Source organism: Bacillus rossius, chromosome 6 (genome assembly GCF_032445375.1).
Source record: "Bacillus rossius redtenbacheri isolate Brsri chromosome 6, Brsri_v3, whole genome shotgun sequence".
In the NCBI taxonomy this organism is placed as follows: Eukaryota; Metazoa; Arthropoda; class Insecta; order Phasmatodea; family Bacillidae; genus Bacillus; species Bacillus rossius.
This window is the reverse complement of record NC_086334.1, coordinates 54,294,971-54,309,858: the sequence shown is the minus strand read 5'-3', so window position 1 is coordinate 54,309,858 and position 14,888 is coordinate 54,294,971. Positions and strand designations below refer to the sequence as shown.

The 14,888-nt window shown below is 38.3% G+C and overlaps 1 protein-coding gene across 1 annotated transcript in view; it reads left to right on the top strand.

The window, feature by feature from the left end:
- The window catches only part of LOC134533444 (glycine receptor subunit alpha-2-like), a 110,022-nt gene that overhangs the window by 64,657 nt on the left and 30,477 nt on the right, over positions 1 to 14,888 (top strand). The gene's annotated exons all lie outside the window — the stretch shown is intronic.

Below are 14,888 nucleotides of genomic sequence, written 5' to 3'. Positions count from 1 at the left end.
CTCTCCTGAACCGGAGCAGGCAGTGTCGCCTCTACTTGTAAACTTGTTGGACGCCATTTATCTGCTTTTTTTCCTCCACTTAAACTAATAAACTCTTTTAATACTTGCGAATATTCCCTTTGGCTACTAAGTAAAAAAAAATTGTTATTTCTACCGCAGTTGTCCGTACCTTATTGTAGTTATTTCGGTATTTCAAACCTTATTTTGTAGTTTTAACTTTACAAACAATGATTATGACTTATGGATTTTAACAAGTGTGTAATAGCCGTTAAGTATTAAAAAGTACACTGAACTTTGCACCTGTAAAATTAAAACATCTAATGAGAACCGTACCAATGGAAATAGTAAATGCCTGCGGTATCATTCGTGAATTTATTTCTAAGTTTTTTACATTTTAATTTTTTTTTTGATTGCGAAAATATGAAGACAACTTATATACTTTTTTTGCCTGCAAGGTAATATATATTAATGCAAAATGTATTTATGGTTGATTAACATTTTTAAATAATGCAACTAAAACCAGTTTTCTTTAAAAAAAACTATGATCAAATGAAGGTACAACTTTATGCCACTAATATTTAGCATTCCTTTGCTTTTTCAGTTACCGTTAAATAAATTCTGTAATTGTTTTTCTTTGTGCCTTTTCCAAAAAATAGTAAAACAAACGATAAAAACTACTTAACATGAGCCTGTTTCAGTAACTACTTAAGCACTCACTTTTCTACAGACTATGTATTTTAAAGAAGAAGTTAATTTTTAGGCTTGATTATAATTTATTTTTAATGAGAGGATTGTATAAGCTATATTGTAATATCTAGCGTTCCAATCACATTAATATTTCGTTTAACCTAAATGAGCAATCTCTGTCAGTTTCTGTCATGAAGTAAATAGCTATATTTCAACGTCTTTGAGAAATAGGTACATGAAAATACATTTTACTATATCATCTTATAACAAAATAGCATATTTATGGCAGCATTTGGATGAAATTTTTTGGGAAGTGACATAAAAGTTAAAGCCAAATATTTGTGTGTAGTTTTTATTCAAAGAGTAATTTTTTTTAATTCTCTAAATTAATACGTTTTGTCTTAAGAATTTCATTACTTAATTCATAATAATTTAAATTTAAAAAGCAATCATTTTAATAATTAACTAATTTTATTGCCTGTGAAAATTACTGGCAAATTAAATAGTATTTGGAGTGCGCAATTATTTATTACGTGAATTTATTAATAAATATTCAAACTAATCCTACACTACACTATGCTTCCTCGTTCACTTGCACGGATAGAGTATTTTAGTGCATATTTTGTCGCCTTTAAAATTTAATAAAACCATGAGACTTAAAAATAAAAGTGTTTATTTGCTTTACAACACACAGAATTCATTTTAAGTCAGTTTTCCCTTAAAAAATAATGCCCATAATTATGTGCATGATGTTTCAAAGACTGCGGTAAAGAAACTAGCAACATAACTTGAAAATAAAATTTAACATAAACACATTACTCTCTTACTTTTCCTTGCAAAGATTTTTATTCCCGGATCTCCATGGTGTGTTCCACCAATGCATCATCCAAATCGATACATGTCTGTTGACGAAGAGCAACGTTGTCACGAGCAGTTTGACAGACCTGTACTGGTATCCTGTGAAACTCTCACGTGATAGCTTCCCGTAGTTCGACTAAATTTCGTATGTGATGTTGATACACTTTGTCCTTTTAAACACCCCATAAGAAAAAGTCAGGTGTTGTCAGCTCGGGGGATCGAGCTGGATACTCCGCATACCCGCGTCGACCGATCCAGAGGTCCGGGAATGTTTGTTACGTTAAATTATTTTTTTTAAAACCATGCAGAATCTTTGCAGGTCTCATTCGAAGTCCCGAAGATAGACGATATCAATACTAATATTATAAATGCGAAAGTAACTCTGTCTGTCTGTCTGTTTGTTACCTTTTCCCGGCTGAACGGCTGAACGGATCGTAATGGAATTTGGCAAGGAGATAGATTATATCCTGGGGATGGACATAGGCTATCTTTTGTCTAAAAAAATAATCTTTAAACGGATTAAAAATATATATATTAATTTTATGTAATGTGTGTCATAGATATACAAACTGTTAGTGTCATTCCTCTATGCCTGCCGTGCAATAGCTTTCAAGCCATTACGTTACGTTTTTCTATTGTAAGGAACTAAGTAGAGAGTAAGAAAAAAATAAAGATCTTGACAGTTTGTAGTGTCGCCATATTTGTTTCAATTTTCAATACCGTTTTTGTATATTACAATTTAAATTGCAGAAAAATAATCATGTTTCATAAACACATAAATAGTGAGTGTGTGTCATTTCTTTATGTCCACGAGGTCTTGCCGCGTCAATTTTCTCCTTCGGGCGAACCCATCCGCTTAATTAAATAAACAGCTTTTATCGTTGAAGATTTCATGATTTATTTCATGAAAATCTGCTCTCATAAAAAAGTAAGTTTTATAGACATTTAATAGGTGTCTCTCTCTCTCTCTCTCTCTCTCTCTCTCTCTCTCTCTCTCTCTCTCTCTCTCTCTCTCTCTCTCTCTCTCTCTCTCTCTCTCTCTCTCTCTCTCTCTCTCTGAAGATCAATCTATGAATCGTTACAAATTTATTTCCTTTATTTTTTTTAGTTTGATTTGATACAATATGATTTCACTAAAAATCAATTTCTACCCCTTTCTATTTTCATTTCCACATTACGAAGTTTCACTTCTTCCGCGCGGAGGGACTCCACGCAATATTTTTGCATGCAATTAAAAATTATTTTTTTAAGATGCCAAAGAAGTATAACTTCTCATGCACGTACCTAAGTACACGCACCCATTTTTTAAATTAAATTTCTTCTATATATATTTTTTCTCCTTACCTAGGGCACTCATAATTCTTTTAAATTTCACGTGTATGTTTTCAATGTCATTCGAGTTGTACAATTTTTTTCGTCAAATTGGTCATTATTTATACTTTGTTTCATTTTGTAAACATACGTATTTTAGGTATTATGACAAATAAAAATAATTAGTTACACTAACATTCTTAGGTTTTTATTGTGTGGATAGTTTGAAGTTTAATATTATGTAGGTATATAAATTCTTAAATTTATAAATTTCTTCGAAATTTATTCATAGGTTGGTAAGGCCTACTAATTTTTTATATTTGTATAGTTTGAAGTTTAATATTATGTATGTACGTAAATTCTTAAACATAGAGTTATTTATTTATTTATTTAGAAAATTATTCATAGGTAGGTAATAAGTTTTTCTATTCGTCAATATTGTTATTATGGTAGATAGGAGTACAGTAAATGCCTACATTCTTATATTCCTTTATATCTCTTTCGATTTGGAGTATTTCCGAGCCATTCAGGGTCCTCAACATCACCGCCCCGCCCCCCCCCCCCCCCCAGGTGGTTAAAGCCCCAAAATTTCGAAAGTTTAAATTTTTTTTTTTTAAATCTTTCTCTTTCGATTTTAAGTGTTTTCGAGTCATTCAGGGTCCTCGAACTACCCTCCCCCCACAAGGAGTCAATGACCCAATAATAAAAAAATTTCCCAAAATTTCGAAAACTTATTCTCTTTCGATTTTGAGTGTTTACGAGCCATTCGGGGTCCTCAGCATCACCCCCCCCCCCCTCCTTCACAGGGGTCAAACCCCGAAAATTTAGAAAATTTCAAAAATCATTCTCTTTCGATTTTTAGTGTTTCCCTGCCATTCAGGGTCCTCGAAATAACCCCTCCCCCTCTGGGGTCAAAGCCCCAAAATCTCAAAAATTTCAGGAATTTAAATATCATTTCTTTCGAGATTGAGTGTTCCGAAACATTCAAGGTCCTGAACCTCCCCCCCCCCCCCCCCGTCCTTTTTCTCAAAAGAGAAAGCCACAAAATTTCGAAAAATTGGAGGAAATTGTATTAAAAATAAGTCATTACGAACTAAAGTGTCCAAGGGATGGCGGAACGTTTACCCAAAGAAGTCTTCTCCAACAAATTTGTGGTAAGGGGATTGGGGGAATGCAAAACCACAAAATTTCTTAAATTTAAGAATACTTTTTTACTATTTGGAGTGTTTCTAAGCCATTTGAGGTCCTCAAACTACCCTCCCCCCACAAGGAGTCAAAAACCCAATAATTAAAAAATTTCCCAAAATTTCCAAAAAACTATTCTCTTTCGATTTAGAGTGTTTACGAGCCATTCGGGGTCCTCAAATATCACCCCCCTCCCCTTCACAGGGGTAGAAGCCCCAAAATTTAGAAAATTTAAAAAATCATTCTCTTTCAATTTTAAGTGTTTCCCAGCCATTCAGGGTCTTCAAAATCATCACTCCCCCTCTGGGGACAAAGCCCCAAAATTTCGAAAATTTCAGGAATTTCAAATATTATTTCTTTCGAGATGGAGTGTTCCAAACCATTCGAGGTCCTGAACATCCACTTTCCGCAAAAGTGAAAGCCCTAAAATTTCGAAATATAAGAATATATATAATTGGATGTTGGCATGTATGACGTCGATAAACTCTTACACCGTTTGACCGATCGCCATGAAATTTGGCACATCGAAGTGTTTTTATCATGAAGAAGGTTTTTATGCTATCCATTTTTTTTGTAACTCGCCGCTAGATGGCGCTGTAGCGCATCAACTTCTAAACCTTTCAACCGATCGCCATGGGTAAACAGAAAATCATAGGTCACAGATACACAAACAATAATTATGTGTCATTTCTTAATGTCCAACACACTGGACATATCGCTATCCATTTTGCTGTAACTCGCGGACAATATATTACCCGGTGTTCAGCCCGGGCAAATCCGGGTGATGCAGCTAGTTAGGATATAAATCAATTTTAATTTTTTTTTTTTTCGCAGTGTGCCTGTAGCTTGAATGTGCTTCTTGGCCAGTCTTGGCAGTCATTATGCAATACATTATTCTTACGTTCAAGCCACTTTTTCAAAGCTTTATCATAAGACGTAATAATTTCTTGTAATTTATTTCAATCACATTGGCCATCACCACAAGCATTTAACAGAATTAGTCTGAGCTCCAGGTAAAAAACCTCGCGAGTAGTATAGGAATGACGGACCTGGCACAGGGTTCAGGGTGAGGAGCGAGGAGCTGACCGAGCTCTGACGTCACGTCCATCTGTGACATCACGGCGGCCACCTTGGATGAGCGTAACGGGACACAGCGTAACGGGACAAGTAGTACCGTGACCATGACATTGACCTCGGCGGCCATCTTGGATCCGCCATCTTTAAATCGAGCGCCCCACTCATTATGATGTAATTTTCGTCTCTGTCACCATATTGATTTTTTCTGTTCCACTGGAGGCCGCCATCTTGGATGAGCGTAATGGGACACAGCGTTATGGGACTCAGCGTAATGGGACCCAGTGTAACGGGACACATTGTAACGGGAAAGAGTGTAACGGGACACATTGTAACGGGAAAGAGTGTAACGGGACACAGTGTAACGGGACACAGTGTAATGTGACAAGTAGATCACGGCGGCCATCTTGGATCCGCCATTTTAGATAACGTCATTTTGTTTTCTCAAACATTCCGGCATTGTGTTTTCCGCCATATTGGATGATGACGTCACCGTTGCAATTTACGTTACGGTCGCCATCTTGGATTATATAAATGTTGCATATTTCGTTACACCCGCCTTCTTGGTTAAGTACCATGTCAACATAAGCTTTAAATTACGACCGCCATATTGGATCCTATTAATGTTGCAATTATCGTTATGGTCGCCATCTTGAAATTTAGACGCCATCTTGGAAATCCGCAATTTTTATGTTATAAAATCGAGATGGATTCCAAAATGCATCAAAAAATTAACTTAATAGAATTCTGATTGATAATATCGATTCCCTTCCTCGGTTCGAACCCGGTGAGGACAAAAAAATTAAAAATGACGACAGGCTCCTTCCTCACAGTGGCTGCTGGCATACTGACTCCCACCATTTATGTCAAAGTATATATAACATCATCTAGTATGACGTCATGTCCGCAATCTTAAAATCCGTAATTTTAATGCTAGAGATTCGGGAAAAAATTTAAAAATCATTAAAAAAAAAATCAACCTAATTAAATAATAAAAAAATCCTTAAAACCGCCGTTGCACTTTTCGTGACGGCCGCCATCTTTAAATCACCCGCTGGAGATCACCATCTTGTTTTCGTCCGCTAGAGTGTGCTGATAACATGTTAGTAGAATTATCTGGTCACCACACCTTTGTCCGACATTGAACTTTGACATTGACCTTGAACTGTGACCTTGACCTTGAACTTTGACTTTGACCTTAAAACTTGATCTTGACCTTGAAATTTGACTTTTTCCTTGAAATTTGACTTTGTGTTTGTCGACCATCATGGATCCAACAATTTATGTTCAGTACATGCTACCAGGAGCTACCACCTGCTGGAGTACGCCATCTTGTGTGTGTGTACTTGTATTATAGAGTACATTTCCATCTGGATGATTTAATTCTAACCCGCTACAGTGCAGTAATCATTTATTACGAAGGTGCCCCCACCATATTGAAATTCGGCCGCCATTAAAATCATGTAATAATGTAGCTAGAAAAGCGGGAAAAAATCCATAATTCATTAATTAAATCACTTATTAACTTACATATCGATTCGATCCGCTCCAGTCCTTGGTTCGATCCTCGATCGATGCAATAATGTTTAATTTTATGAAAAAAAAAATAATAATTTTAATAAACCATCTTCAACATACTTTAAGAGACTTTAAATCCTCTACTACCATCATCCTATCAGATATCAAGACCACCATATTGGAAATTCGTAATTTTAATTTTAGAGATTCGGGGAAAAGTTCAAAATTCATTAAATAAATTTGTAATCTATATACTGATTGATTAGATCAACTAAGGTCCTTGGTTCGATCCCTGGCCGATACAAAACAACTTTAATTTTAAAAAAGTACCAGAAAATTGTAAGGTTCGAGAAATAAAAAACAAAGTCTTTTACAAACATAATATTTATTACACAATTTCTATCCTACTACAGAATAACTTGCGAAAGCCAGCAAACTTATAAACATTTAGCCCTGCATAGACGTGCAACGACGACTTCTGAACTCCAACACCTCCAAATGCTCCAAATGGCTCCAACAGCTCCAAATGGCTCCAAATGCTCCAAACGGCCTCAAAATGGCTCCAACAGCTCCAAATGCTCCAACTGCCTTTTCTTTCAACAGCTCTAATGATATTGGGCTACAATGCTACGAGTCTAAGAGACTACGAGGCTACAAGGCTACGAGTCTAAAAGGATTTAGCTGGTTCCGAGTTATACATGGCTGCGAGACTGCATGACTAAAAGACCGCATGGCTACGAAACTACATGTCTATGAAGCTACAAGGATACAAGTCTACTCGGCTCCAACACGCAATGTACGCAATGTAAGCGCAATACATGCAATTTACACGCAATAAATGTAATGATTACACAGTACACACAGGAAACGGAACGTACACACAGTAAACACACAGGAAACGGAACGTACACACAGTACACACAGGAAACGGAACGTACACACAGTACACACAGGAAACGAAACGTACACACAGGAAACGGAACGTACACACAGTACACACAGGAAACGTAATGATCACACATACAGTAGCGGAAACACACACACAGGCTTAGTTGAAAATCAGAATACAAGAAATAAAAACATTAAATTTTACTTTCAATATATTATTACTTCTCAACATTACACAAATACAAGTAAAAGTAGCCATTGTTGTATGTAGACAGCTTTCCTCAGTTCTTTGAGTATGAAGGATATTTCTTTGATGCACGGATAGTTTCCTGCACAAAGCGAGCCATGTAGAAGTCTTAGCCGGTCAACCAATATGTTTGGATCTTTCCATGATGTGTAATCAATCTCTTCTACCACCATCTTACTTGCTTGTTTATTATAAATACCTTTAATATCACAATCGTCCCAGTGATCATAATAAGCATTATCAGATTTATTTATTATAACACGACGTTTCCATCGTTTCGGTCTCAGGACATCGCCACATTCTTCGATCTTGTCAGCTCTAGGTGCTTCATCACAGTCTATGCCTTTGTCAACAGCCTCAGAGTCACTGTAACAATCACTGTAGAAGACATCCTCTTCACCCAGATTACCGTACGAATTCGCTATCGATGATGTCAAAGTGTCTTCATTGTCTTCATGCTTCCTTTTTAGGAGTCCATCATTTTTACAAAGAATGGAGGATCTACTGAATATAGGCTTGAATGTATTCTCACTTTTAACGGTGTTGATACTTCCATTAGTATCAGTCTTCCCGAACCCATTAGCATCCTTCAATTTATGTTCTTCCTCACGATCGGGTGAGCTAATACCATCACGCTCAGGATAAGGAAAATTATTGTTCTAATGCAGATCACTCTTCTTTAGTCTAGTGGATCCATCGGTGTCCTCTATGCCGTAAGTAGTCTTGACTTTACATGTTCTACCATTTTTTTTTAAGCTGTCAATTCGTGTTAACAACCTGCTAGAACGATTACAGCTTAACATGTTGCGTAGTGGGTTTCTAGCACAATCATTCTTCTCATGACGTCTAGCATTCCTTCTCATGACAAAATCCTTGCCACAGTATATACAGCGGCTTCCTTCCTATTCAGCTGCAGATAACAAACCATGATCCATGGTAGCTTCTGTGACTTATGTTAGATACAAACTGTCAGTTTTCTCCAATTGGAACCATTTCTTAAATATAATTTTTTAATTATTTCATCAGCGAGAGTTAAGTTATCTAATGCAAAGCAAATTGGTTCAAGTAGTTCTGGCTGTCATCAACAGTACCATTAAAAATAAAAACGAAAAAAATTCAAAAACTTATTCTGGCTTGTACTAGAACTCTAACTTTGCACATCAAAGAGAAGTTCACAAGCTAGCAGAATGTCTGAATTTTTTTCGTTTTTATTTTTAATTTTTATTAATTTTTTATTTTTATTTTATGATATCAAAGAAAACTTGTGGCGGTTTTCTCCGTGTGCTTCCGATTATTCTTGTCAATATTATAGTGGTTTTCTCCGTGTGCTCCCGTTTATTCTTGACAATATTATGGTGGAGTTCTCCGTGTGCTCCTGATTATTATTGTCAATATTATTGTAGTTTTCTCCGGGTGCTCCTGATTATTCTTGACAATATTTTGATAGTTTTCTCTGGGTGCTTCTGATTATTCCTGACTAGACATCTAATGGTTTTCTACGAGTGCTTCCGATTATTCTTGACAATATTATGGTGGATTTCTTCGTGTGCTCCTGATTATTCTTGACAATATTTTGATGGTTTTCTCTGGGTGCTTCTGATTATTCCCGACTAGACATCTGATGATTTTCTCCGAGTGCTTCTGGTTACTGATGAGAAATTGATCTCTGCATGAAGGATTTTTTTACTTAATGAGGCATGTCATTTTTATTCAAGGCTGCATTTAATTAGTGAACTTCTGCTACTTAATCAACACTTGTAATATTTTTATCAGGTGGAAATTTAAAAAAAAATCATTACTCAGTCGAATAATAATAATCTCTGAGAAATATAAGAATCACTAACAGGCAAGACGATCTTCCTTCTCCTTGGAGTCTAGCGAAGCCAATCTTCCTTTGCGATCGATAGTGAGCATTCCGCATCCCGCATTAATGAAATAGATATTATTTACCTGCCAGAAACACGTGGCAACATCTGTTGATGACAGCCAGAACTACTTGGATCAATTTGCTTTGCATTAGATAACTTAACTCTCGCTGATGAAATATTTAAAAAATTATATTTAAGAAATGGTTCCAATTGGAGGAAACTGACAGTTTGTATCTAACATTAGTCACAGAAGCTACCATGGATCATGGTTTGTTATCTGCAGCTGAATCGGAAGGAAGCCGCTGTAGATACTGTGGCAAGGATTTTGTCATGAGAAGGAATGCTAGACGTCATGAGAAGAATGATTGTGCTAGAAACCCACTACGCAACATGTTAAGCTGTAATCGTTGTAGCAGGTTGTTAACACGAATTGACAGCTTAAAAAGACATGGTAGAACATGTAAAGTCAAGACTACTTACGGCATAGAGGAAACCGATGGATCCACTAGACTAAAGAAGAGTGATCTGCATTACAACAATAATTTTCCTTGTCCTGAGCGTGATGGTATTAGCTCACCCGATCGTGAGGAAGAACATAAATTGAAGGATGCTAATGGGTTCGGGAAGACTGAAACTAATATAAGTATCAACACCGTGAAAAGTGAGAATACATTCAAGCATACATTCAGTAGATCCTCCATTCTTTGTAAAAATGATGGACTCCTAAAAAGGAAGCATGAAGACAATGAAGACACTTCGACATCATCGATAGCGAATTCGTACGGTAATCTGGGTGAAGAGGATGTCTTCTACAGTGATTGTTACAGTGACTCTGAGGCTGTTGACAAAGGCATAGACTATGATGAAGCACCTAGAGCTGACAAGATCGAAGAATGTGGCGATGTCCTGAGACCGAAACGATGGAAACGTCGTGTTATAATAATAAAATCTGATAATGCTTATTATGATCACTGGGACGATTGTGATATTAAAAGTATTTATAATAAACAAGCAAGTAAGATGGTGGTAGAAGAGATTGATTACACATCATGGAAAGATCCAAACATATTGGTTGACCGGCTAAGACTTCTACATGGCTCGCTTTGTGCAGGAAACTATCCGTGCATCAAAGAAATATCCTTCATACTCAAAGAACTGAGGAATGCTGTCTACATACAATAATGGCTTCTTTTACTTGTATTTGTGTAATGTTGAGAAGTAATAAAATATTGAAAATAAAAATTTAATGTTTTTATTTCTTGTATTCTGATTTCCAACTAAGCCTGTGTGTGTGTTTCCGCTACTATATGTGTGATCATTACGTTTCCTGTGTGTACTGTGTGTACGTTCCGTTTCCTGTGTGTACTGTGTGTACGTTCCGTTTCCTGTGTGTACTGTGTGTACGTTCCGTTTCCTGTGTGTACTGTGTGTACGTTCCGTTTCCTGTGTGTGTACTGTGTGTACGTTCCGTTTCCTGTGTGTACTGTGTAATCATTACATTTATTGCGTGTATATTGCATGTATTGCGCTTACATTGCGTACATTGCGTGTTGGAGCCGAGTAGACTTGTATCCTTGTAGCTTCATAGAACATGTAGTTTCGTAGCCATGCGGTCTTTTAGTCATGCAGTCTCGCAGCCATGTATAACTCGGAACCAGCTAAATCCTTTTAGACTCGTAGCCTTGTAGCCTCGTAGTCTCTTAGACTCGTAGCATTGTAGCCCAATATCATTGGAGCTGTTGAAAGAAAAGGCAGTTGGAGCATTTGGAGCTGTTGGAGCTGTTGGAGCCATTTTGAGGCCGTTTGGAGCATTTGGAGCCTTTTGGAGCTGTTGGAGCCATTTGGAGCATTTAGAGCTGTTGGAGTTCAGAAGTCGTCGTTGCACGTCGATGCAGGGCTAAATGTTTATAAGATTGCTGGCTTTCGCAAGTTATTCTGTAGTAGGATAGAAATTGTGTAATAAATATTATGTTTGTAAAAGACTTTGTTTTTTATTTCTCGAACCTTACAATTTTCTGGTACTTTTTTAAAATTAAAGTTGTTTTGTATCGGCCAGGGATCGAACCAAGGACCTTAGTCGATCTAATCAATCAGTATATAGATTACAAATTTATTTAATGAATTTTGAACTTTTTCCCGAATCTCTAAAATTAAAATTACGAATTTCCAATATGGTGGTCTTGATGTCTGATAGGATGATGGTAGTAGAGGATTTAAAGTCTCTTAAAGAATGTTGAAGATGGTTTATTAAATTTTTTTTTTTTTTCATAAAATTAAACATTATTGCATCGATCGAGGATCGAACCAAGGACTGGAGCGGATCGAATCGATATGTAAGTTAATGAGTGATTTAATTAATGAATTATGGATTTTTTCCCGCTTTTCTAGCTACATTATTACATGATTTTAATGGCGGCCGAATTTCAAGATGGCGGGGGCACCTTCGTAATAAATGATTACTGCACTGTAGCGGGTTAGAATAAAATTATCCAGATGGAAATGTACTCTATAATACAAGTACACACACACAAGATGGCGTACTCCAGCAGGTGGTAGCTCCTGGTAGCATGTACTGAACATAAATTGTCGGATCCATGATGGTCGACAAACACAAAGTCAAATTTCAAGGAAAAAGTCAAATTTCAAGGTCAAGATCAAGTTTTAAGGTCAAAGTCAAAGTTCAAGGTCAAGGTCAAAGTTCAAGGTCAATGTCAAAGTTCTATGTCGGACAAAGGTGTGGTGACCAGATAATTCTACTAACATGGTATCAGCACACTCTAGCGGACGAAAACAAGATGGTGATCTCCAGCGGGTGATTTAAAGATGGCGGCCGTCACGAAAAGTGCAACGGCGGTTTTAAGGATTTTTTTATTATTTAATTAGGTTGATTTTTTTTTTTAATGATTTTTAAATTTTTTCCCGAATCTCTAGCATTAAAATTACGGATTTTCAAGATTGCGGACATGACGTCATACTAGATGATGTTATATATACTTTGACATAAGTGGTGGGAGTCAGTATGCCAGCAGCCACTGTGAGGAAGGAGCCTGTCATCATTTTTAATTTTTTTGTCCTCACCGGGTTCGAACCGAGGAAGGGAATCGATATTATCAATCAGAATTCTATTAAGTTAATTTTTTGATGCATTTTGGAATCCATCCCGATTTTATAACATAAAAATTGCGGATTTCCAAGATGGCGTCTAAATTTTAAGATGGCGACCATAACGATAATTGCAACATTAATAGGATCCAATATGGCGGTCGTAATGTAAAGCTTATGTTGACATGGTACTCAACCAAGATGGCGGGTGTAACGAAATATGCAACATTTATATAATCCAAGATGGCGACTGTAACGTAAATTGCAACGGTGACGTCATCATCCAATATGGCGGAAAACACAATGCCGGAATGTTTGAGAAAACCAAATGACGTCATCCAAAATGGAAGATCCAAGATGGCCGCCGTGATCTACTTGTCCAGTTACACTGTGTCCTGTTACACTGTGTCCCGTTGCGCTCATCCAAGATGGCGGCCTCCAGTGGAACAGAAAAAATCAATATGGTGACAGAGACGAAAATTACATCATAATGAGTGGGGCGCTCGATTTAACGATGGCGGATCCAAGATGGCCGCCGAGGTCAAGGTCATGGTCACGGTACTACTTGTCCCGTTACGCTGTGTCCCGTTACGCTCATCCAAGATGGCCGCCGTGACGTCACAGATGGACGTGACGTCAGAGCTCGGTCAGCTCCTCGCTCCTCACCCTGAACCCTGTGCCAGGTCCGTCATTCCTATACTACTGTCGCGTGGTGATTCATCCTGTGAAATTGAGGTTGTAAAATGTAGTGTAACCTAACGTGAATATTGTTACAAAATTAGTGGCGATTTTGTAAGATTCCCGAGGCCTTTCGGTCACGAATCAAGTCTGGGCAATCAGATTTCAGTTCTCCGTGGTTCTCCCGAAACCACTGCGCAAATGCTGAAATGTGTCCTTACTATAGGCCAATGCCGTTTCCTTCCGCAACGTTCCTGCCCTGTGCATTTGTGTGTTATCGTCTCTAATCACTTCACTGCCAACAAGGCGCTGATCACATACAAGGTGATGCGTGACCAAGTGTAATTTAACTAATGATCTGATAACTGACATTTCTGTATTCACAGAAAACGTTCAAACACGCCACCTTCGGTGGTTATGCAACCCGTCGCACGCATGTGCACAGCTCGCAATGCGTTGCTTTGCGGCGACTACCACCGGCCAATGGTGGAGCGCGTGCCTCAAGTATCGCCTCAAGATAACTCCATGCGTACTGCGATTACACACCCCATGTGGATGTGACAGTCATCTGCTCCTCGTTCACTCCACTTCGTCACGAATCACGTTGTACATCACGGCGCTCTACTTGTGGCAAGACTACGGTGGGTAAACAATACTGCGAAGTGTTGTTATGGTTGCTTGCAGGACTATAAGGTGGGTAAACATTGTGACGAAGTGTTGTGGTTTCCTGCAGGACTACTAAGTGGGTAAACAGAGTTGTTAAGTGTTGCTTTATGGTTAATTGCAGAACTACGAGGTGAGCTCACAGTGCTGCGAAGTGTTGCAATGTTGTTGGTGGATTCTCGCAGGACTACGACGTGCGTAAACAGAGTTGCTGTGTGTTTTATGGTTACTTGCAGGACTACGAGGTGAGCACACAGTGCTGCGAAGTTTTAAAGTGTTCTTCAGGTTGCTCACAGGACTACGACGTGGGTAAACCGCATTGTGAAGTGTTGTTGTGGTTTCTCCCATGACTGCGAAGTAGGTAAACATTGTCACGAAGTGGTGTTGTTGTGGTTACTTGCAGGACTACGAGGTGAGCACACAGTGCTGCGAAGTTTTGAAGTGTTCTTCAGGTTGCTCACAGGACTACGACGTGGGCACAGAGTGCTGCAAAGTGTTGAAGTGGTGTTGCGGTGGTTGCCCGCAGGACTACGATGTGGGCACACAGTGCCGCGAAGTGTTGAAGTGTCGCGGTGGTGGTTGCCCGCAGGACTACGAGGTGGGCACAGAGTGCTGCGAAGTGTTGAAGTGTTGTTGTGGTTGCCCGCAGGACTACGAGGTGGGCACAGAGTGCCGCGAAGTGTTGAAGTGTTGTGGTGGTTGCCCGCAGGACTACGAGGTGGGCACACAGTGCCGCGAAGTGTTGAAGTGTCGCGGTGGTGGTTGCCCGCAGGACTACGAGGTGGGCACAGAGTGCCGCGAAGTGTTGA